The sequence below is a fragment of the Ursus americanus genome, chromosome 4, assembly GCF_024610735.1.
Source record: "Ursus americanus isolate L20-20 chromosome 4, mUrsAme1.1.p, whole genome shotgun sequence".
NCBI lineage: Eukaryota > Metazoa > Chordata > Mammalia > Carnivora > Ursidae > Ursus > Ursus americanus.
In genome coordinates, this window is record NC_142130.1 from 89619963 (window position 1) to 89636915 (window position 16953).

General features: G+C 43.8%; 1 protein-coding gene and 1 pseudogene across 4 annotated transcripts in view; both read right to left on the reverse strand.

The window, feature by feature from the left end:
- The window catches only part of RUNX1 (RUNX family transcription factor 1), a 243461-nt gene that overhangs the window by 163960 nt on the left and 62548 nt on the right, over positions 1-16953 (reverse strand). The window lies entirely within an intron of this gene.
- On the reverse strand, positions 7958-9249 carry LOC123784225 (heterogeneous nuclear ribonucleoprotein A3-like; annotated as a pseudogene).

Consider the following 16953-nt stretch of genomic DNA (forward strand, 5'->3'; position numbering starts at 1 on the left):
TTTAGGGTCAAATCCAGCTCTGAGGCCCCCATATGCTGAGGCCGAGCAAGCTAGAGAGTCAGTGGACATCTCTCGGCGCTCCCACCCCCTCCCCGCTTTCCCCGGGGCCTCGAAGTCTGAACAAATACTGATCAGCTTTTCTGAGCCGCTGAATTTCTCTCCAGCCCCAGACCCCGAATAGAGGTCTCTGCAGCCTTCCCTGGGTCAAGAATATGCACAGGAGGCAGGTTCAGAGCTACTCGAGCGAGGACTGCATCCTGCTTTGGCCGTCTGGGTCTGAACGAGGGAGCTGGGTCTAAGCTTGCAGGTTCGGCCTGGTGATCCTTCCAGAGCAACGCATTCCTCAACAGAGGCCCCCAGCCAGGAAGTATGGGATACTCAGAAGGGATGCTGGGAAACTTTAAACATTGAGCTTCTAGTTAAAAGGATGCTTGGGTATGGCTCTCCAAAGAGTCCACACGGGGATGGGACCCTGAGAGAGCAGGGACTTAGGGAGACACGAGTGGCAGGCCTCCAGTGGAAAGACGTGGTTCTGCTTCTATTGGCGAGACTTACTCTCCACATCCTCACAGCGGCCACATCCCTTCTTGATCTCACCCCCTCTTCACGTGGCTTCCCTGTGACTCCTTTCTCTATTCGAGACTAAGACTGTCTAGAATGTTCTTTTATCCTGAGCCCAGCTGACAATATCAGCATGGGACTGCAGACGAGGACAGCCAAAGCGTGACTCGCTCCCAGGTACCCCATCCTCAAACCCCAGGGAAGGCTCTGGAATCGTCCAACACGGCTGTGGGCCGCCCAGGAAGCATCTACCCCAGTGAGCAGGGGGCAACTTGAGTAATTCACCCCGGGGGTGAATTCACCTGCCCTCTGTGGCTTGAAAACGCGACGCTGACAGAAAGCTCTGTCCTTTCTGAAACTGTATCCTCCTTGGCGAGGGCCAAGTTCACGGCCAGCAGGGAGCCATATTCGGGTTTAAGTCCAGCTCAAGCAAGTGAGTGGTGCCCAGGCAATTCTGCCCTGGGCCGCGGAGAGGTGAAAGCACGCACGGAAAGTTCCCTGTCCCTGTTTAGACGCTGCTGGGCAGAGAGGTCTCAGTCAGACATTTCATACCACAGTCTCCTGTGCGAGGAGGAGGGTTAGTTTTCATTTATCTCTCGTGCCCTTTGAAGTACAAGCCTCTGTCTGCTTAATGCCCGAAACCAGAGAGACGACGACGAATTCCTTTTACATTAAACAAATCCAAGTCTGGAAAGGCAGTCATATTTCTAAACAAGAAAACCCAGCCATGATTCGGGTGTTTGCGAAGCTCAAGCTGGTTATCCAGGACCGTTGCTAATGGAACAAAAAATCCAACGGAGGTGACAGGGGGCCCTCTGACAGGTTTCCAGCCATAAACCCACCACCGGCTTGGAATCCACTGTGCTCACAGGGCAGTCTGTCTCCCTCGGGAACGGGAACGGAGAAAAAAGAGGGAGGGAGATGGGAGAAAGAGAGAGAGAGAGAGAAAAAGAGAGAAAAAAAGGAAGAAAAGATGAAATGTGGAGAAATAGCAAAAGGAAATGAAAAGAACTTTACTGCTCAGTTTCTTCTCCTGCCTGACCCAATTATCAGATTTTGCATTTAAGTTTAAGACAGTAGATCAAACAGCAAGAGGCACTTTGTACTCGTGCCAGGAGACCATATGATATCTCTCAGTGGCTCTCCTGCATGCCAGGAAGAGGGAACCGTGCCTCTCCGCGGGGCCTGCATATGGCGCAATGTGCAGAAAATAGCAAAATTCATAAGCGCCTGCGCTCGCCGACGATGTGCGGGATTTACGGCACTTTATCAGTTCAAGGGAAAAAGGCGAAGCACAATCTAATTATAACTTTCCGCAAATAAGTCAAAAGGCGAATGAGAACTGAAAGAAGGACAAAAGGCTCGTGTCACGCTTACTGGGCGAAATTGATCCTCTTCAGGGTTGTTTTTTATGGGATACAGGGCTTTTTACAAGGTATGGATCAGATCTGTTCTGGGTATTTTGAGGTTGCTGGCGGCGGCCGTGTGCGATCCCGGCGACCGGGAAGGCCTGGGGGGCAGACGTGAGGTTCTGGGAGCCGGCGGGGCTCGCCTCCTGTGAGCGCGCACTTTCATATGTATGCAGCTGGTTTTGGGGGGCTACCCATGGGATCAAAGCGGTTTTCATGCCCTTGGATGGGGCTTTGGTTTTGTGCAGCCCCATGGAATAGAGGCTTTGGCAAGGTGACTTCTTGCCTCCGAGAATCGCGAGAAGCCTTCTTAAGAGTAAGGGGCTGAGGTTCGCAAGGACGTGGCTCAGAAGGATGTCCCAGTCTTGCAGTAACACGGTTTGGAAGCCCGTGGATGACCCCTGCTCCCCTGATGACGGTGGAATTAGGCTGAGTACAGCGGCACTCACTTCACTAAATTAAATTAGCTAATATCCTTCAGAGATTTTTCAAATCCAACCCTTTCTCTGGGAAAAGGCAAGGTGCGGGAACATGGAAATCATGCTTTTGCTCTGGTCCTGGATCGCTGGCTGTTTAAATACTGGTCTCCGCGTCATTTGCCCTGCAGGCCTTTTCAGCTCCCACTTCCCTTCCCCCTGGAGGACAGGAGCACTTCCTGACTTTGTCCCAACATACTGAGCTCCCAAGTTGGTCAGAGGTTGTGTTAAGTTTTGCGATAGCCATTCATTTGTGTCTTATTTTTCACACGTGTGAACCCATTCAATCTTCACAATGGCCCTGTGAGGTAGACACCAGTATGGTGCCCATTTTACAGATTATATATACCCCGGGCATGCTGATGAAAACCATGGGTTCACGTAGCAAGAAGGGAACGATGGGTAATCTGGGTGAAGAGTAGACAGAAGTTCTTTGCATTAGTCTTGCAACTTTCCTAAGATGTTCAACTCATTTCAAAATAAAAAGTAAAAAAAAAGTCTCAAGAGTTAGGTAATTCTGGATTTTGATACTGGCTTGGTCACTTACGAGTTGTTTGTAAACTAAGAATTTCCATATTTTAGCCCATTTGATCTTCATAATCCTATCAGGTGAGAGAGGTATTACATATTTATCTCAGCCATATTCAACCCAAGGCTCCAGGAGGTTCAAGAATGTATTGAAAAGAACCTGTGCTCATCCACCCAGCTTGAATTGACTTATTAATACGGTGTTAACTTCCCTAGAGCTCTGAAGGAATACAATGTTGGGTCAGTGCCTGTCACCAAAGAAAATTTTATGGAACATACAGCAAGTTCCGGTCAAGATTCTGACCTTAAAAGATGTGGCATGTAACTTGAAATTCCTTGGCTTCTCTTAATTAATTTCTAGATAATAGATCAACAAGGGGAATCCAGGAAAGGCTAACATTTTGGAACTTTGTTAATTTTATCCTTTTCTTATAATCATTACAGATCAAAGAATGATCATTCTTTGTACCTTATCATAAGAATATATCCTATCATTTTGATAATTTTAATCACCTTCCAGGCACATTTACTTATTTTAGAGGGAGAGAGAGCAAGTGCACATGTGTGCAAATGTGAGTGGGGGAGGGGCAGAGGGAGAGGGAGAGAGAGAATCCTCAAGCAGACTCCCTGCTAAGCACAGAACCTGGAACCCCATGCAGGACTGGATCCCAGGGCCCTGAGATCATGACCTGAGCTGAAATCAAGAGTTGGCTACCTTAACTGACTGAGCCACCCAGGCTCCCCAACCTTCCAGGCACATTAAAAATTTTTGTTATACTTTCTTCCTTCTATCCACCACTCATCCATCCATCCATCCATCCATCCATCCACCATCTATTCATCGATCTATCTATCATCCATCAACCCATCCACCCACCTATCAACACATTCATCCATCCATCCATCCACCATCTATTCATCCATCCATCATCCATCAACCCATCCACCCACCTATCCATCCATCCATCCATCCATCCACTTATCCATCCATCCATCCATTGATCCATCCATCTATCATCCATCAACCCATCCACCCACCTATCAACACATCCATCCATCCATCCATCCATCCATCCATCCATCCATCCATCCTTCCAGCCTCCATTATGCATGGTATATGTACATTAACAAAGTCTTTGTCAAAAAAGGAAGGTACATATCTCGTTTCCACTGAGTTGAAGAAAGAGATTCATGCGTAACCATACCAGAAGGTAGGAAGCAGTCAGTGAGAGGATGATTGGCAGAGAGGTAAACTCCAGCAGTCAGAGGAGGGAGAAATGATTCTTCCAGCAGACCCATGAATTGTAACAATCAAACCTCAAGCACCACATATTTCACAGAACAAGGATAAGGACATGCTGTGTGGTTTGCCAGCTCCTTATAAAAGATTTCCGTGGCCTGCCTGGATGGAGCAGTGCACTGCCCTGATGTCTCCACTGGAAGAGCCCTCTGTGGGCAATTTTAATAACCCTTGTAGGGTTGTAACTGATCACTTAGAGGCCGTATTTTCTAAATACAGTTTGGAAGAATTTCTTCCAAACACAAGAGCAGGCCAACATCTAAGTTTATGTGGCATTTTTATATCCAGTACCCAGACCTTTATGTAGTTTATTCCATTCATATGGCACCTGGATTTTCTCTAGAAAAACTGGCAATTTCATTGCCCACTGCTCCAACTACTAGGCAATTCATAAAAGATTGAACTAAAGAGCCCAACAGTGACCTCTGGGGCCTGGAATTAATACTTTTCATACAGGGAAATGTCCATTTACTTCCTGCCTCCACACCAGTACTCTATAGCAAAACTTCTTCTAATTTCATAGTAATTAAATAAATAGAAGGTTTTACTAGGTTTTGTGCCAAAGAACCTTTGGAAGCAAAAATTGATTATAATTACTGATCCCATTTAACCACTTGCTTATGATCCGCTTAAAGAAATTTATAGTATGCATTGCCCTAAAAACCAAACAAAGATAATCAAAAGCAAACCGTGTTCCAAAAACGGTGAGCGATTCCGATTTTTGTTTTGTGATTCGTGAAGTGAGTCGTATGTTACCATCACTTAAGACATTTTTATTTGATAGAATTCCATTGTGAATCCTATCATAAAATACACGAACACCCTTGATTGCTCTTCTGGGTAAATGAGGTCCTGCTTACATGTAAGGTTTATTTATTATGGAACACCCTAGAGTGGAAAAGTGAGATGTGACTTTCTACTCAAACAGCGGTGTGGGGTTTTTGCATGGATCTCTCGGCGAGGTGGTGTGTGGCTTTCTCTGTGGTCGTCATTTGCTAGGCCTGTTCTACCATACCCCCCACGTTATCCAGTTTGCATGTACAGAATGGGGGGGTCAGAAACACTGATGCTCCCTTTGACCCTCTTCTTCCTGGACGCCTTGCCCTGGGTGATATCATTGACCTAACACCTTTACATTAGCTACTCCCTAATCCATGTCTCCAGCCCAGAACTCTTTCCTTGAACTTCTAGACCAAATTTCTGGAGGGCCTTGAGAGCTCCACATGTGTATTTTAGGGGACCCTCAAACCCACTATACTTCAGACTGAGCCCATTACTTGGATGGATTCCCGAGCTTATGGGAAGGTACCACATTTTAAGTCTCTTTCTCTTTTAGGATCTGTCGCTTAGAGAGTATCTTTAAGTTTTTAGTCCTGCATTCTATTAGTCACAGAGGGAGTAGGCAGTGGGGATTTTCATTCCTGCCCTCTAACTCCTTGGAAGATACTCTACCCTGGCTTCCATTAGATTGCACGGGCTGATGCCTTTGATTGTCTCCCCGGCTGTGCCGTAATCATGCCTGTAATGGATAGTTTTTTTCTGTGCCAGCAGATGAACGAGGGAGGTCAAATTCCTACAGTATGCTGGCTTCTCAGCCTGGATTGGACAAGTCACATCTTGTCTGCGGGATCTGCACGGATTACTTCATGGTGGGGCCTGGTGCGATTCGGTGTGGTCATGTGTGGGGTATTTCTGTGTGTGAATCTTACAGTAGACCATAGATAGAAGCCATTTTTAACAAACTATTTTCTCTTACTACTAATCTTTAAAATGTTGTATTTATTAATGTAATAAATGTTTTACTATTGATCCAATCCATTCTTCGTGTGTCCGTTACTATAATCCTCTTAGAAATCTCAAGCATTTGTTTCATTCATCAGGGTAACGATGGTGGTTTCATGGAAAACTCAGCTGAATGGAATGTCTTCATATCAGATCCCAGCTCCAAATGTCGTCACCTCCCAGGGCAAATGGCTCATCTGACACTGTTAGTTTCTAAGGAGGCTTTTAATCCCTTTCTAAGGAAGGGAAGATTGGTTTCATTCCTCTATATATTAATATATTTTATACAAATATAAAAGCTTGCTTTTATTATCTCAGTATTTCCAATAAATGTGGAATTTTGGCCTGGATTATTTTTTAGAGGTGTTTTTGTTTTTGTTTCTAGAGAGAGAGAGAAAGAGAGCACGTGCACACACGGGTGGAGGGGCAGAGAGAGAGAATTTTGACTAGGCTCCATGTTCAGCGGGGCTCGATCTCACGACCCTGAGATCATGACCTGAGCCGAAATCAAGAGTAAGACACTTAACCAACTGAGCCACCCAGGCACCCCTGGATTATTCTAAGAATTGCTTCAAACCTCCTCTTGCCTCCCTATGTAGATAGAGCTTCAGACCATGTTTACCATCCCACCCCTTTTTTGATTCATTGCTTTTCAAAAATGTTCTGTTTTTGTAAAACCCAAGTGCCCAGAGATGACCTAATTAACTGTATTTCTTACTGGTATGCCTGATGGCTTTTAGTCCTCTTAATGATCGATGAGCAAGATTACTCGTTCAAAAGATGATTCAAAACCTGGACCTTCTGAGGACAGCACAAGAAATAACTGCCTCCACGTGAGTGCTTCCAATGAGGCAGAGTCCGCAGGAGTGCAAGACTTGCCCATGTTTTGCCAAGAAGCTCGGCTGAAACTAGGGCAAGTTTTGCATGAAACCCCATTTTCAAACCGAAACCATGAAAAAAAATGGTGGTTCAGTGTGGTTTTTATACAAAACCAGGTGAAGCTTTGTGGTTCAGCCAAGGTTTGACTTGGAGCCAGAGAGAGCTCACTGTGCTTGACTGGATCCTGTTTTATGTTTCATGTTCCATTTGGTTCTGTTTCCCAAACCTGCAATCTGGGGTTCAGATGAAGGTGGCATGAAATCTGGTGCAGATGAAGGCAACATTTACTTTATAAGGGCCATACCCTCTCCCGGCTTGCTGTCTATTCCTGTTTTCCTTCAATATTCCTTCTGGAAAGGATCATCTGCTTACTAAATATTTCCCTGGGATTTTCTTTAAAGAAACAGAACTACTAACACTGTACAAAAAAAAAATAGCAAAGCCAATTTTGCTATTTTGTTTTTGTTTTAATAGACCCATTACCCAATCTGTGTCTTCGGGTCAACCGTTAAAACTTTTGGAGAAAATATTTTAAACAACGAACTGTGACAATACATATGCATGGATTTATTTAGCATGCTTTAAGCATTTACGCTGTGTTGGATACTTTAACTTATTAAAATCTCACAATATATCATAATATTTCTTTAGAAGTTAAAAATTCCTTAATTTTTTTATTCCTGGTATTACCACCACCATTTCCAGGGCAAATAACTGATGTAATGAAGAGAAAGAGAAAAAGACAAAGTTACAACAGATGAAAGACCTCGGGAATGTACATGTAATTGACCCTACATTGCATTAATCAGTAGCTGCACGTTTTTACAAACTATGGCCTATGACAGTCCTGAGCAAGGAGGGTTTCCGGTTTAAGCTGCAGTAACTTTTCTGACTGTGCATCATCCTTCTTTCTGTGGCAGATTTTTACAGTTCCTCTAATGCATTTGGGACAACTGCCTCAAAGTAACCTGCAGCTTTCCTGGCAACTCCTCACTCTCTCTCTTGCTAAGAACTGTAGCCCCTTTATTCTGATTTTTTTTTTTTTTTTTAGAAACTTCTGCTACCGTATCCACCACTTCCACCACCAGATCCATAACCACCACCATAGGGACTGCCCGAGCTTCTTCCACCAACACTGCCCCCCTTCATGGGTCCATAATTTGATTGCTGCTGTCCACTGTAATTTCCAAAATCATTATAGTTTCCACCACCACCATAGCTGTGTCCAAAATGTCCTCCTTTGTTGTAAACCTCATACCCTCCATCGCCACCATATCTGCCTCCTTGGTTTCCATCTCCTGGTCCACCACCACCATAGCCTCCTCTACTACTTGAACCAGGACCACCATCATGGTTGCCACCATCACCTCCAAATCCATCATATCCACTATCGCCTCTCCCGTAACTACCTCTGCTACCCCCATCTCCATCACCAGAGCGTCCTCTTCCACCAAAGTTCCAACAGGCCCATAAAGTTGCCAGATCCACCTCCGTGATGTCTTTGTGATCCAGCAACTGCCTTCCTTCTTTAGAAAGGGCTTTTTTCACTTCACAGCTATGCCCATCAATAACGTAGTACTTCTGAACAACAGTTTGTTTTGTTTTGTTTTGTTTTGCTTTGGAGAGGGCAAGGGAGAAGGGATGGAAGGAGAGAGGGAGAGAGAGAATCTTAAGCAGGATCCATGCCCAGTACAGAGTCTGACGTGGGATTTGATCTCACAACTCTGAGATCATAACCTCGGCCGAAATCAAGAGTTGGACGCTTAGCCGACTGAGCCACCCAGGCACCCCTAAACAACAATTTTGTCAACCGTTTCGTGATCCTCAAAAGTTACAAAAGCAAGTCTCTTTTTTCCACTCTGCCTGCCTTCCATGACTTCTATGGTTTCAATCTTGCCGTACTTTTCAGAGTAAGTCTCTCAAATTAGATTCTTCTGCGTCTTCTTTAATGCCACTGACAAAAATCGTTCTCACTGCTAGATGGGCACCAGGCTTTACGGAATCCTGTCTAGAAACAGTTCTCTTCGGTTCCACCACACACCCATCAACCTTGTGTGTCTTGGGTACACATTGCTGCATTCACCTCTTCGACACGAGATTAAGTCACAAAACCCAGACCCCTGGAACATTTTTTGGGGGGGCCTCTCATCACCACACAATCTGTAAGTGTGCCGCCTTTTTTCAAAATGTTCCCTTAAGCTATCACCTGTAGTTTCAAAGCTCAAACCACCAATAAAGAGTTTTCTCAACTGCTCTGGTTCCTTTGGATCATGGCCTTCCATTTTGAGACCAGACTTACCTCTTCCAACTTGAGTTCAATATCATCATACTTTACAGATGAAGAAACTAGGCTCACAGTGATCGGATAACCAAAAGCAAGTGGGAAGCAAGCAAGGGTAATACTAGGTAGAGGCAACCAGCAAGTGGGAGACGAAAAGGTTCTCAAGGTCTTTCTCTAGCGCTTTCTATTATACCATGTTGTCTAGAAACCAGACCAAAGTTCTGCCTTTCAGGAGCTTTTAACTTGGAGAAGGAACCAAAATATCCAGCATGTAGGGAGAATCGTAGTATGTAGTAGAAAGCATGAAGTGCCATAAGACCTGTCCAGATGGCCAGTTGTAGGCGTTCAGAGGAGAGGGGAGATCACTTCCAACCGGGGGATTGTACACTTTAAACGTACATAGTGTTGTATGTCAATTATAAGTCAATAAACTTCAAAACAAATCTTTGTGGAAACTAGCATTAGGGATGCTTCAGAGCTGGTGGGTGTGGAGTTGGGAGGGAGGAAGGGGAAAAAGTCATAGTGGTGAAACAGGGCGGGTAGAAGCACAAAAATGAGAGTTTTGTTGATTGGAGGGACGTTTATAAAGGAGAATTGAGGAAAATAACTTTGGAAAGAGAGGTTGGGAGTAAATCTTGGAAGGTCTCTGTTTTATGACCAATGAGTTGTATTCTACCTGCAGAAGGAAGTCGTTGAATATTTTTGAGTTGAGAACTGACAAAAATAAGGGTAAAATGCAAGCAAAAGCCCGGGATTTAATTCTGAAAGTTGTGTCTCATTGGAAATTCAGATGAGGATAAAAAAAATGCAGTAATTGGCCTTTAAAAAAAGACAGTGAAGAAAAACTAATCATCCCTATGCTGTTTGAGCTCAACAATGAGAGATATACTTGAAATTACAGAATAATATATATCAAGCTCTTGCTTGAATTTTGAAGTTAGAATTATTAGCACATATCTTCCACGAGTATACTCTCAACCGCCTACTTTCCCAAATGGAAAAATTCCCCCAAATATATGGGCTCTTTTTTTCATTGTCAGTCCCTACTTTCCCACCTGCCCAGGAGAAAAAACAAATTAAATTTAAATTCTCCTTCATGACAGAAATGAAAGACTAAGGGATAAGATTTTGTCAAGTAGGATTGAGTTTTGGAGAGCCACAAGCCATTGTGATATCAAAGATTTTTCAGGGGCGCCTGGGTGGCGCAGTCATTACGCATCTGCTTTCGGTTCAGGGCGTGATCCCAGCGTTCTGGGATCGAGCCCCATGTCAGGCTCTTCTGCTGGGAGCCTGCTTCTTCCTCTCCCACTCCCCCTGCTTGTGTTCCCTCTCTCGCTGGCTGTCTCTCTGTCAAATGAATAAATAAAATCTTAAAAAAAAATGACTAGTTTCTTAAAAAAAAAAAAAGATTTTTCACCCCCCGAGAACCAATTTTTGTCCTCTTGGGCACAATATCGCCCTCAATTGGAATGCATGATATAGACCCAAGCTTGCTTTGGCATGCTATTTTTTTTTTTTAAGATTTTATTTCTTTATTTGAGAGAGAGAGAGCGAGTGAGAGAGAGAATACAAGCAGGGGCAGAGGGGGAGGCAGACTCCCCACTGAGCAGGGAGCCCAGTGTGGGGCTTGACCCCAGGACGCCAGGATCATGACCTGAGCCCAAGGCAGATGCCTAACCGACTGAGCCACCCAGGCACCCCTGCTGTTTTGATAGACACAATAGAAGCCCTAATGTCTGGTGAAGTCTGTGTCACAGAAAGGGAGGACAGATACCACCTCTAAACCCAATAGGCTGACCATCAACAGAGATGCCACCTGGGAAGTTAGATGCAGAGATGACGCAGAAAACCTAGGAACTATCAGGAAGGACAATCTTGTCAGAGCATCATGGTCAACAACACGTTGGTGTATCACATTTCCTTCTGGCTACCAGTTCTTCCTATAAAATAATTTTTATTATCATTTTTGTTACTATGCACTCTGCCAAGTGATGGCAGTAGAAAAGTCGAGAGAATGCTCTATGTAGATGGCACAAAACAAAACATGCAGGTGATCATCAATATATTATACTTCTGAAGCCCTGGGATTAGTTCTTCCAACCTCCCTCACTCATAATGGTGATGTTTCTTTATGTGATAGCTGTGAGAATATTCATTGTATCCAATTAGATAGATATTATTTGGATAAATCTCAATTACAATGATTTAAAAATACAATCAACAATGTAAAAGATTAGAGTGGTTGAGCATATAGATTTAACAAAAAATTTTTTTTGTTGGATATGTCTATTGCTTGAAGAATGTCCCATGTCTTTATGCCCAAGGAACAACCTTCCAGAAATTCTACCACAATGCCTTCCTTTCCATTGATGAGTATGAGGGTGCTGCTTCTAGGCTGGTTTTCCACAGAACTCAAAATGCAGTGGATAAAGAAGCTGTGGTTCATATATACAATGGAATATTGCTCAGCCATCAGAAAGAACGATTACCCAACATTTATAGCAACATGGATGGCACTGGAGGAGATTATGCTAAGTGAAATAAGTCAAGCAGAGAAAGACAATTATCATGTGGTTTCACTCATTTATGGAACATAAGAAATAGCAGGGAGATCGGTAGAAGAAGGAAGGGAAGAATGAAGGGGGGGTAAGCAGAAGGGGGAATGAACCATGAGAGACTATGGACTCTGGGAAACAAACTGAGGGCTTCAGAGAGGAGGGGGGTGGGGGACTGGGATAGGCCGGTGATGGGTATTAAGGAGGGCACGTATTGCATGGTGCACTGGGTGTTATACGCAAACAATGAATCATGGAACACTACATCAGAAACTAATGATGTACTGTATGGTGACTAACATAACATAATAAAAAATTTAAAAAAAATGCAACGGTCCTTGTGGGGGAAATGAATGGGGATGCTGTTTTATGACGAGAAAAGAAACAAACGCCTTTCCTCCCCTTTTACCACCCCTGAATATATGAAAAAAAAAAAAAAAGCCGAGTTTTAGTGTGTTGTTATTTGTAGTTTCCCAGGAGCAAAAAAGTATTGTTTAACTTGAGCATTCTATTTTTACTGGAATAACAAGATCTCACTTGGAGACTATTACTTTACTGAAAAGTGGTTTTTTTCTTGTTTAGTTTTTGTTGTTGTGTTTTGACTTGTCTACCACCGCTTCAACATCCGCTGCTCCCCCGCCCAATACTGAAGGACAGCTGTGGAGGCTCATTAACGGATTGTCCGATGTTTCTGCCAGTTCTGCTGATAACCTGCGGGCCGCCTTATTATTTAAACCTCTGTATGCTTCAAGGCTCCTTTTTCGGACACTGAGGAAGTCTTCCTAAGCCACCTGAATAAAAAAGGATTTTTTCGGGGACTGTGGAGTCTCCTCTGCCAGTTCTCATGCAGAAACAGCACCTTGGTTCATCCTGGGCCCCATAGGCTCCTCCCGTCTTTTAGGAGACAGACGGTTCTCTCTTGAATTGGAGAGAGTAGAGCTCCGTGGTGGTTTTCACTCTCTCCAGGAGGCTCTGGGCACCAAGGGCTCCAGCCATGCATGGCCTGACTGGGAGCTGTGGCGTCTCAAAGGTGCTGCATATATGCCCAGGACCAGCTTCTAGAAGAGCACCTGTGACCCACACAGCCCACGGAATGAGAGAAAGATTTTAGGCTTCGCTCCCAACTTTCTATGTTGTAGACTCTTCAGTTTTTCCTCTAAGTCATGGTCTTTACGGCCAATGCATTTGTTTGTTTGTTGCATAGGTTTGCAACTCAGAGGTCATTGCAAGCACGCTCTATAATCACCATCAAACAATATTTATTAAGGAAAATCTTTCCATGGGTGCTTTACCAGGTGGTCTGCCAAGAGAAGTCTATAAGCACACACATAATTTGGAGCCATCTATGGAATCATTCAGGCAGGTCCGGACAAACAAACGTTAATATAAAAACGACCAGACCATGATTTAGCCGATCTGTCTGGGGGCGGCCAGATTGGTCATTTTATTGCCGTCTTCCTTCCTGAGGGCTCGTTACCCGCGCTGTATCTGTTGCTCGAGATTTTGATTACCTTCCCTGAAACATATGCATTATCTGGCAAGTCTATGTTATATCTGTTTCTAAGTGCATTTAGTAGCACTGGGATGCGGCTCCTAGTACTGTAAAAATACCAGCTTTGAAAAGCTAAATTTTCACTAATCAGCTCTTCTCTCCTTGGTCCAAAAGTAGCATAATGTAGAACAAAGAGCAGGACCAAGAGTCAGAAATGCTGGCTCTGCAAAGCAGTGTGGTATGTGGAACTCACCAGACTCTAGAACCGGGTTGCTGGCTCCAAGCACAGCTCTGCCTTTCTCTGGTGCGTGGCCTGGGGCAGACGTACTTGCTGGGAGACGGGATGAAGATAACGACTACCCCCCAGGTCGGATGAGTCAACTTACATAAAGAACTTCGAAGAGTGTCTGGCTTGACAGTAAGTGCTTTATGAAGATCTGTGATATGGCTTTGATCCTGGCTTTGTCACCGAAGAGTGAGAGGGGGAACCTCTCTGCGTGTCAGTCTCATATAACAGTGGACTAAATTCTCTGAAACCACGTAGCTTTATAGTTTGCTTTCTAAATAAGGCACCTTGCCAACACCTAGGAGAAGTCACTCAGAGTCGGGGATCCTCTAGTTTATCATCAAAACAGGACACTTTTTGGCTTGAACGGAAATGCTATTAATAATTAAGATCTCTGGGGGCACCCGGGTGGCTCAGTTGGTTAAACATCTGCCTTTGGCTCAGGTCATGATCTCAGGGTCCTCAGATCGAGTCCCTCATCAGGCTCCTTGTGCAGCGGGGAAGCTGCTTCTCCCTCTGCCTCTCCCCCACTGCTTGTGCTCTCTTTCTCTCTGTCTCTCTCAGTCAAATAAATAAATAAAATCTTAAAAAAAATAATTAAGATTTCTGGGATACTGGGCATCAGCCCGACCACCGTTGCGGATCCACAGACAGCAGGTAATGTGAGCCACTCGTGGACTGGAGATGGGGGATTGTGCCTTGGGCGATTCGAGGGGGTGGGTATATTGTTTCAAGGTATAAGGGTGGCATTCAAATGGCACACAACTGAAACAATTTCCGAAGCGTGCCCTACAGCTCCGCCTCACACTTTTTGCAACGTCGCCCTTCCTTTTTTCCTGTGTCACAGGCAGAAGAGGGATCAATATCACTAAAGAAACAGACTTGGATAGAAACAAGTTACGTGGATTTTTATTTCTGCTGAGTTTTCTGCTTTAAAGCTACCTCCAGGATCCCGAGAGAAGCAGTTTTCCCCATTACCGATGGAAAGTTAAGTCTCCTCATAAGGAGGATTTCCCTTCCAGAAATTCAAAACGAGAAAAAGTATCAGACAAGGTGATTTTGTGCCAGCGAACAGCCCTTTCCAAAGATTTGAACGGAATAATTTGTTTTTCATGGTTTATAAGTAGCAGATAAAACCTACATGGAAAAATGGACAAGAAGCAATGGAAAATAAGACACAGAATCTGGAATCGTAACCTTAAAAAGCAATTTGTTTTATTTCAGCCATGCCCAGAAATCACTTGAGGTTAACAAGTGAATATTTCTACTGGAAGAATCGGCTACAATTAGGTCACCACCTTAGAGAAGATGGAGGCGGAAGTTTAAGTAGCAACTCTATCATTATAAAGGTACTTTATCAGCAAAACCGTCAGTCCTGGATTGTTGACTTAAAATGATCAAGAGGGTAAAATATCGAAGAGGAAGATGAAGAGTTTGTGGCCCCCAGTAAGAGCAGGAGCAGCTGAGGGGCTCACTATGAGAAAGTTGTACATTCCCTGGGGAGCAGGGTTTGAGTTCCTTGACTTCAACAGCAATCTGATGTGAAACAAAATAGACACTCGCCGGCTCTTAAAGCCCTTGCTCTGGCTACACAAACCTAGGCCACACACTGAATCTGGTGGTGACAAAATGATCAGTCTGTTGTTGTTTAGGATAATGGAGACATGGTAATACTCTTCTGATCTCCCACCGAAAATTGGATGTGAAAATCTCTAACAGTACTACTCAAACTTCTCATTAAACAATCAGAAACAAACAAATGAAAATCTGGAGCCCTTGGACCTGACACCCAGGGAGAGATTCTGTGTGGATCCTCTTAGCTCACCTGCGAATGGATTATTATTTTTTTTCCTAGAAGTGTATTTGAGAGTCTGAAAAAGATTTCATTGTTAATTCGGCGTCTAACATTGCATTATTTATAGGTTTAAAAATGACTAGATTTGACAAATCTTTGGATCCGTATGGCCCTTAGAATTCAGAAAAATATATTTCCTGCTATATTAATAACTGATTTTTTGCAGTGGATTTGACTTGGTAACTCATTTGATGCATTTGGTTTGATCATTTAGGTATTTCAAGCCACCAAACACGGCCTTAAGTTTCACAATGGCTGTGTCTATTTCCTTAGCAACCAAATGGTTCAGAGACCTGTGTTTTTAGTATCTGTAGGTCATTGCCATCAGCACAGTGGGGAGTCCCCCCCTCAAACCTTTCTGTTGCTTGAACAAAAGTCTGAAAGGAGGGGTCTTAGAACAGCTGGTGAACACATAGCCGTAACACGAGGCTGACGTGTTCCTTGCCCGCAGTTCGCTGGGTGCATTCATCAGTATGTGGCCATGCGGAAGACAGACCTACAGACAGAAAGTGCTTCGTTTTATCCAGCGACCATTCAGTGCCTTGTTCCATTTCCTTTACCACACGCACGTTTGTGTTCATCTTCTGGAATCATTAGAACTATAAAATGCTATCCCTTTTCCTATCAAAGATTCGAAAAATATCTTTCGCCATGTGTTAGGTATAGAGAATTCTTTTCAGGACCGACTTTTAAATCCAGTGTTCCCATGGAACTGCCATTGATATCAGATGTGAGGTGAAGAAGGTTTACTATTGATGCAAGTGCAGCTCTTATGAGAGTCCAAGGTCATCCCAAGGCTCAATTATAAAATCAGAAGATATTAGTGTGTGTGTATGTGTGTGTGTGTGTGTGTGTGTGTGAGAGAGAGAGAGAGAGAGAGAGAGAGAGAAATCAAATTGCAAAAGCTACCATCCACTAGACTCTTAGCCTCATTGTCAGGTTTTTCTTCTTTATGACTAAAAGAATTAACTCATGGGAAAAAATTGATAATATCTCCATTTAAAAATATATGACATGAATTCGGAGAAGTTAAGTCCTTTCCCAAGATCTCACAGTCAAAAGGTGGTAGAACCAAGATTCGAAACCAGATTGGCCTGTTGCCAAAGTCTAGTACACTCTATGCTCTTTCCCAAGGAACGTGTTCTTCAGGAACATTCTGAGCACCTAGTTCGATGTCCTCTGTGGTTCTTTCTCCCAGCTCACAGATGTCAGGCTGCAAAGGGAGAAGGTGCTCAATGTAGATGTTCTCAACCAGCGAGTGAATGAGCTAGAATTTTTGGAGGATTAAGGCCGTATTGGACACCCAAATCCCACCCTACGCATAGGTCTTTTATCTCAATATGGCTTCTAGAAAGGTTAAGTATTAGAAGCTCTAGTGATGGTGTGAATCATAGGCAGTGCTAAGCTAAAATACTGAATGAGTCATTCTTTCCAGAATCATTGGCATTTATTTCTCTAAAACTCTTGATAGAGTTTTACAGATGGGGTAGAAAAAAAGCTACTTAAAATTTACTACTAGTACTACTAAATACTACAATAAAAGTACTCC